Source organism: Erithacus rubecula (assembly GCF_903797595.1).
Source record: "Erithacus rubecula genome assembly, contig: scaffold_417_arrow_ctg1, whole genome shotgun sequence".
NCBI classification, from domain to species: domain Eukaryota; kingdom Metazoa; phylum Chordata; class Aves; order Passeriformes; family Muscicapidae; genus Erithacus; species Erithacus rubecula.
This window is the reverse complement of record NW_027635921.1, coordinates 31,669-39,486: the sequence shown is the minus strand read 5'-3', so window position 1 is coordinate 39,486 and position 7,818 is coordinate 31,669. Positions and strand designations below refer to the sequence as shown.

At 52.5% G+C, this 7,818-nt stretch overlaps 1 long non-coding RNA gene across 1 annotated transcript; it reads left to right on the top strand.

Moving 5' to 3' along the window:
• Window positions 1-6,680: 6,680 nt before the first annotated feature.
• LOC306816187 lies at window positions 6,681-7,428 on the top strand. The gene is made up of 3 exons (XR_013777596.1): window positions 6,681-6,774; window positions 7,055-7,169; window positions 7,337-7,428. It is a non-coding gene; the product is annotated as an uncharacterized lncRNA (long non-coding RNA).
• The last annotated feature ends 390 nt before the right edge of the window (window positions 7,429-7,818 follow it).

The following is a 7,818-nucleotide window of genomic DNA, read 5'->3' as shown; positions in this document are numbered from 1 at the left end:
CTGTACTGGGGGCAACTGGGAACACACTGGACAAAAGCTGGAGGAACTGGCAGCAACTGGGACCCTGCTGGGGGCAAAGTGTGTCACAATAGGAAATGGCTGGGAATGACTGGGTTCATACTGGGAGAAACAGAGATCCTGCAGGCATCGAGAGGGAGTGACCAGGATCATACTGGGAGTGACCGGGCTCATACTGGGAGCAGCCATTCCCGGCACCGGGACCCCCGAACCCCTTTGCGGCCATCGCGCCCCTGTTGAGAATTGGTTAGAAAGCCATGGACACAACTGTGGATATGGCTCGGCTGAGGCCTTGTTGCAGGAGAGCAGCTCCTGCTAAGTAGTAGCTAGGCCTTGCTCTTAAGCAGATTTTGCTGAGCAGCAGTGTTTGCTTTTAAGAGACTTTTGCAAAAGCAATAGAGCTAGCATAATTTGCAGAGTTAGTCGATAAGTAATACATATGCCCATTGTTCAATCAAGGCCTTAACTTCCAGGGAAACACATAGCAAGCGAGGTATAACCCTGGGACGGATACTATATAGCAGTAAGTATAAGTATAAGGGAAGTAGGAGCAGCGGAATAGCACGTATGCTTTTTGGCTAGAAATTCAGTAGGCGTGATTGTCTCACACTTGCAATAACCAATAATAAGAGAAGGCGTACATAGTAAAAACCAGTAAGATTGTACTAATATGAATAATGCTGATTTATGCTATGTTGGGCTATAAAAGTGTCTGATGCTCTCAATAAAGTGGGATTATGCTTTATCAATCACATTGATTGGCTGGCTGATCCCCTCGCTATTCCTCCACGAGCGGCTCCGCACCCCCGCATCCAGGCCTTTAACAAATGCCCTGAATCTTTTGCCTACTCCTGATGAATCATCCCAGTATTGAATAGCACAGATTTTCAGGTTTCTAAATCAGCTAGTGACAGTGGTACCTTAATTTTTATGAGACTCAGAGGTCCTGTTGCCTCCTGTCCTGGTTAGGAGGACAGGTGTCTGCTAAGAAAGGCAGAAGCTTCTCTTTCAAATGGAGAATGTTAACCCCTCCCTCCAAATTATTATAATTTTGAAATTAAGGGGCTCTCAGGCAAGTTCTTTACTAGGAAAATTAAAACAGAAACACAGGAGAATCCCAAAGACACTGACAGAATCAGAGTACAACCTGACACCCCATCAGTCAGGGTGTTGGCAGCAGTCCCATTAAACGGGATAAGGGTCACTGCCCCCCGTGGCTTTAACAGATGGTGACAGAACACACATTGCTGGTCACATCCTGTACTGCAACCCAAGACACCTCCCATAACTGTACCTCAATGACCATCTCCCAAAAAGATGGTAATCTTCCTCCCAGCCCTTGCAAATGCGTCCAAGGGGGGGACACTGAATGGTGACAATACCACAACTTCCTTTCTGCCTTTGGTTCTATACTCTGAGCTCTTCCTCTGTCAAGTTCTGGAGAGGAAGGGAGGCTGAAAGGCAATTTTCTCAGCAGTATCTAGCAGGGATTTCAAATGCCTTCCCTGTCCTCCCTCTTCCGATAACTCAAAAGGAGCAACCAAAATCCTCCATTCCTTCCTCATTCTCTTTTTATTTTAAATACCTTTATCCTATTGAACATGCAGAACAACACCTAAGTCTTCCCTTTCCTTCTGTTTTGTGATCTTTTCCCAAAGCAAACACTAAAGGATCCCTTGGGGCCAAATTAAAATCACATTTCTGCTGCAATTCAGGGTGATCCTTTGGATAAAAAAAATACATATTCAGATGTACAGCCTCATCTCATTTTCCTTCTTTTCCCAAAAATAGCAGTAACTGCATCAAGATATTATAACTCAGGGTTCAGTTTATTGACTTCTTCTCCCTGTCATCTATTTTATAAAGGGTCCACTATTTATCACAATATGCACTGAGGGATTTCTTAGTCTCTGTGCCCCCTGGTGACCTTCTTGTCTTTTCCCATCGTTTCAATATGCATCCCAGGGGACTCGGATCTATTGGCCTGCTGGCTGACGTGCACATCCTCTGTTCATCTCCTCTTACACTCTGTTGATTTTTGATGATACTTAAGTTTCCACACTGGACTTTATACATTATTGTTTTCTCTCTCCTCCTTGCTCCTGTTACTTTTACACCACGGTTGATACACACAGGGCATCTTTGGGCTGCCCTGCACCAATATTCTCTCTGCAACTGCAGCAATGTCTATAAACAAAAAAACTACAACCTCTATGCCCCTTATACAACAACCAGGGTATGGGAGGGTTACAAGGATGATAGGGCATCAGTAACTTTGCTTTCCCTGCCACTCCTATCATGGGAAAGTGGAAATGCAGGTACAGCTACTGCATTTGCCTTGTGTCAGATGACAAGTCACATTGATGTCAGTCCCTCTGTTCTTTCTCACCACAGGCTTTATCCTTCACCAGCCAAGTCCCTCATGGCAGCAATGGAAATGTGGTTCCACACTTTCACACTCTTTCATACCATACAAAAGGGTAGTCTGGGGCTTTCCCACAACCTAGAAAATTGTCTGAGCACTTAATGTGGTCCTAGAACCCAAAAGATACCATCCTGTTGCTGGACAAAATTCCCAGCTAGGCTGCCAGCAACCTATATCCTCCACAACTTGCTCCTAAGATCTCTAGATGCTTAACCAATTTCAATTTCATATCTGCAAGATCATAGAATGCTCTTTTCCTCTGAGACTGTGTCTCCTCTTCTTGTATTCCTAGAGATGATCCTTGGAACACACACTCAATTTTCTGACTCTTTCTACTCCAATTTATAGCATTCCATGCCCAAAGGAAAAGGTAACACAGGGTTGAGCACATTCCCATCCTTACTTTAACAAAGGCAGGGAATAAACAATGTTGCAGTGAAAGACTTAACACACACACACACACACACACACACTATAATAACCACACTTAATAAAAGCACTAAACCAGCTCCCAGGCCATATTCCTGTCAGCATACCACTCTCAACCTCAGGGACTCTAACCCACCTAGGGACTCTATCCCCTGACCCAGGACTGTGTAGGTGAGACTCCAAACCACCTTTGAAAGTGACCCCTGAGACTTTAACCAACACTCTGTGAAAGAGCTGTGGAGGTGGGTGCCTCTGTACATGACTGAGTATTGTTTTACATCATGGCTAATAAAGCAACAGACAGAACAAATGTGAACAGTTACTGACAAAGAGCTTTTTCATATCACATATCTCAGATCCTTGTCTGTTCCTGCATGGATCTGTGGAGGTACCAGGAGCTTTCCTGTGGAATGTTCTACCTCCCCCAAGAGTAAAGAGGGAGCTGGAGAAGGAGCTTGCCAGGCTGCTCTCTATCGTTTTCCAGCAGTCCTGCTCAAGTGCACAAGTCCGAGCTGAGTGCCAATGTGCGAATGTAAGAGCCGTGCACAGGAAGGGTTGGTGGGAAGGATGATCCAGGAATCACAGGCCTGGCAGCCTGAGCTTGCTACCAGGAAAAGCCTTGGAGCAGATCCTCCTGAGTGCCATCCCACGGCACCTGCAGGGAACCAGGGGCCCTGCTGGAGGCTGGGAAAGCTCTGCAGAGGGATAGGGACAGCTGGGGGTCCTGGCAGCCTGTTGAGGGCTTCTGTGCAGCTGTTTAGGGGGGTTGGTGTTGGTGGGAGTCAGCATCTGTGCTTTGGCCCAGCTTTGGTTACGGAGGGCAGAAAGAATAGCTGTGATTTTTCCTGTTAGTGGTCCTGATTGTCCCACAGGGAAGAAGAGGGGACAGCTGTACTTTATGAACCACTTAGATGTCTGTACCAGGAGGAGGATTAGCCATTGTGCAATCTCATTATTTGTTTGGGTTAATTTTGGAACACTGAGTGGTCTTTCATTCCTTCCAAACTTTTATTCCTTGCTGCTTTGAGACGGGACGCCATCTTCCAAATCTTTCATGTTTTCAGACCATACCAATGAATATGGAAAGTTTGCAATATTTGGGAGATACTTATGTAGAGCAATCCTTAAGTGAGGATTCTTAAATGCCCTGAGCCCGCAGGGCAGGGCAATGATTGCTGATGGTTTGAGCTGTTCCTAAAGATCCTGTCAGGCTTTCTTAGACACTTGGGGTGAGGAATTCCTTCCATCATGGGCCACTTTGAGTGGGCTGGGGGCAGCCCCAGGGCTGGTGGCAGTGTGTTCAAGGGCTCTTTGTGACACGGTGCAGCATGGTCACCATGGCATGGAACAGGACAGGGTGTCAAAGGGCCCTTTGTGACGTGTGGTGATATAAGAGCCGACGGTGACACGGCCACGGCACAGTGCTCAGAGCACGCGACGGGACAGGAGCGGTGCCGTGAGGAGCCCCCGCACAGCGCACTCGTTCCTGTTGGACCCGGAGCTTTTCTGAGAGTTATTCCTGCAGCTGACTTCCCAGCCAGACTGCAGGACTGTTTGTCTCACAGCTTTCCCAAGGCACGTTTCTACAAGGTGCCCTCAAGGCCAGACTGAAATGACAGGCAGATTTCCCAACTGTTTCCCACTCTTCCAAGTGTTCAGAAGAATGAAAAGGAGAGGCTCTAGAGTCCACCCAGCACAAGAGCCTGAAGAGCCGGAACCGTTTCAGCCAATGCAGGAAGGTGAGAGGCACAGCTGGGTAAAAGAGCTGATGGCTGCTGCCAGCTTGATCACTTCCCGTCCCATCCCATCCCATCCCATCCCATCCCATCCCATCCCATCCCATCCCATCCCATCCCATCCCATCCCATCCCATCCCATCCCATCCCCTGGGGACATGCCCAGGCACAGGACAGAAGAGGGGCTGGGCAGACACCCCACAGTGCCTGTGCTCGTATTCTCCTGTAGCATCCTGGGGCTGTCCCTGCCTGGGGAGCACAGGGCTGGGCTCTGTTCTCCAGCCTCTCCCGCAGCCCCTCAGCTCTGGCTGTGCTCGCTCTTTGCCAGGTGCAGCCATGGACCGCACACACGAGCAGGACCCCACCGGTGGCCGCTTCCGCAGAGCACTGAAGGTACCTGCAGCCATCCCCACCTGGACTGGGCCTGCTGTCACTGCTCAGCCCAGCACAGTGCTTGGAGCACTCCAGGGAACTTGCCTCTCCTCCCTGTCCTTTGTTCTCCTGCAGATGCTGCAGAAGTTTGTGCCGGTGCGACGCAGAAAGACCAGCACAGCAACAGAGGGCACAGCTGAGCCTGACTCCAGCCTGACCGAGCTCCAGGCAGAGCCTGATGTCAGCCCAGATGTGCCTGAGCGCTCAGAAGAGTCTGACACTGTAAGGAGTGATGACAGGGTACAGGCTGACATGGTAGTGATTGAGGATGTGGGCATGACAATTGCTGACACTGGAGAGACTCAGGGCATCACAAACACTGACACCACTCCCACTCTGAGTCACTCTGAGGAACTCATAGTGGATTACTTCAAAGACCGTTGTGCTTCTCAGCACCACTTAAGCAGCCTGTGGCCAAGGCTCCATGCCTCCCAGGACTGTGTGCCCACTCAAGCCATGGTCACTGGGCCCCCTCAGTCACTGAAGGCAGAACAGCGTGGCAGGAAGGGAAGCACTTCTCAGAGGAAGCTACCAAAGCGTTCCAAGTGTTCTCCATTCCTCCCCCAGGTGCCAGCCATGGTGAAAAGCATTCACCAGAGACTGACATCCCAGGGCACTTTAGATGCAAGGCTGCGCACTGACATTCAGAGGCTGGCTGGAGAACACCCTGCTGACATGGTGCTGACCCTCCTGCGCTGTGCCCCAACGTGTGACAGGTACGGGGCCCACGGGCCTTGAGAGCTCAGGGCTCAGCAGCCTTTAGGGCCCATCGCCCTGTACAGCCTGTCCAATGGGGCCTGCCAGACAGGTGGAGAGGTCCAGGACCCTCAGGCCCCTCTGCTTCCTGAGCCTGCTGCCACTGCCAGGCTCCCTCCCTGCCCCTCAGGACACTGGGGCTGTCCCAGGTGCACAGGGCATGGTACTGTGACTGAGACCCCCTCTGACACCGAGCTCCAACCCCACAGAGCTGCTGCAATGATGTGGAGAGCCATAGGCTTGTCAGGCACAGCACTGGAGAGCGTGCTGCCAATTCTGCTCTGCGTCATGGAGGACTGGCCTCTGCACAGAATGTGCACCTCTGATGGAAACAACGAAGATGTTTTTGCCCTGGCTGTGAGTTTCTGGAACTGGCCCTTGCTCACCCTCCAGCACCAGTCACCTCTCCAGCAGCTCTCCATCCTCTCTGTGCCTCAGTTGCTGGGCTCAAACCTGGGCCAGGGACAGACTCAGGGGGCACCAGGCCCGCTGCTCCCCCTGCCTCTCCCTCAGGCCCTGCCCCATGGACACCTCAGCACTGAGCGCTGCCTCGGGCTGCTTCTTTCGCAGGCAACTCTGGTGATCTGGGTGGTGGTCCAGGTGCCCCACTGCGAGGAGGCCATGATGAATGCTTCCTCCCCTCTGTTTACGGCTCTGCTGTTGCATGTTGTCATCACCACACAGCAGATGCCAAAGGAAGTTGATAACTTCTGGAGAGCGTGCCAGGAGCAACATCCGCTTCCCAGCAAGGCCAACAGGTCCCAGTCCTCCAGTCCTTCCCATGCCCTTGTGGCCAGCACCAGTGCTCACAGTGTGACCTGGACTTCTCTCTGCACACAGGTTTGCAGTGCAGACTATGAAGGCTCTGCTCATCTGTATGCAGTATGAGCCTGAGGTGATGGCAATAGAGCGCAAGCGTGGCTGGGACACGCTGCTGTGTGCTGACACCCAGCACTATGCTGTGGGTCTGCTGGCCAGGTGAGACCCCCATTGCCCCTCTGTCCTTGACATTCGTGCTGTGTGCCCGGCGTGCCCCACACAGTACCCGTGCTCATGGGCCAGAGGCCTTTGTCACCAAGGGATGGCCAAGCAGACCGGAAAAGGCTGGGAGAGGAGGTGCCCAAAAAGGGGCAGCCTCCCAAAGTGTCCACATCGCCTCCAGGGATGCTGGGGAAAAACTGGTTCTCTGTGAGTCAATCCTGGGAGAGTATTGCCACCCCTCAACCTCAGGGTCCTTTTGCCTTTTTCCCCCTGCCAGGGAGATTCGCTGTGTATTGATGCCCTTGTGTTCCTATGTTGCACTTCACCTACTCCAGCTGCTCAGCACACAGGAGCCACGTTGGGATCTGCCTGCCCTGGCATTCCTTGTGGAGGTGAGCCTGATGGCCAGAACTGTCTCTCTGAGCTGCCTCCCAGCTCTCTGGCCTCTCATGGCCACAGCTGCCTGGGCTGGTGCCCGTGCCCTGTGCTGCTGTCTGGGCCCAGCCCTGTGCAGTTCTGGGCTCCTGTGTGTCCTCTGTCACTGCCCTGTGCCTTTCAGGTCCTTGAGTGCCTGGATTTGAGTGAATGTGGGGACAGCATCCTTAAGATCATGTCAAGGTTCCTACAGAGCAATTCCAGGGAGAGGCGTCGCCTGGCACTGAGAGGCCTTGTGCTGCTCAGCAAGGATCCCTGGATGGCAGCGGCTGAAGCGGATGTGGAAGTTGGCCGAGTGCCTGGTAAGGATGGCCTGGAAGCGCCAGGCTCAGGCTGGAGAAGCCCCCTGAGCGTGGCGCTCACTGTGTGCAGCTGCAGCTGTGGCCCTGCCCAGCGCTGCCTGCAGGGGCCACACGGGCCCGAGCCAGGTGCCGATGGAGCCCCGGCGCAGCGGGGCTGCGGGGCGGGCCGGCACCGCGGCTCCCCGGGCAGCAGCCGGCCCTGTGTCCCTGCAGAGCCCGGCCGGCAGCTCCCAAGAGTGAAATTCAATTCTGAAAAGCACATACTCCATGAGATCTGTTCCATGTTCTACGTGCACGACCAGTA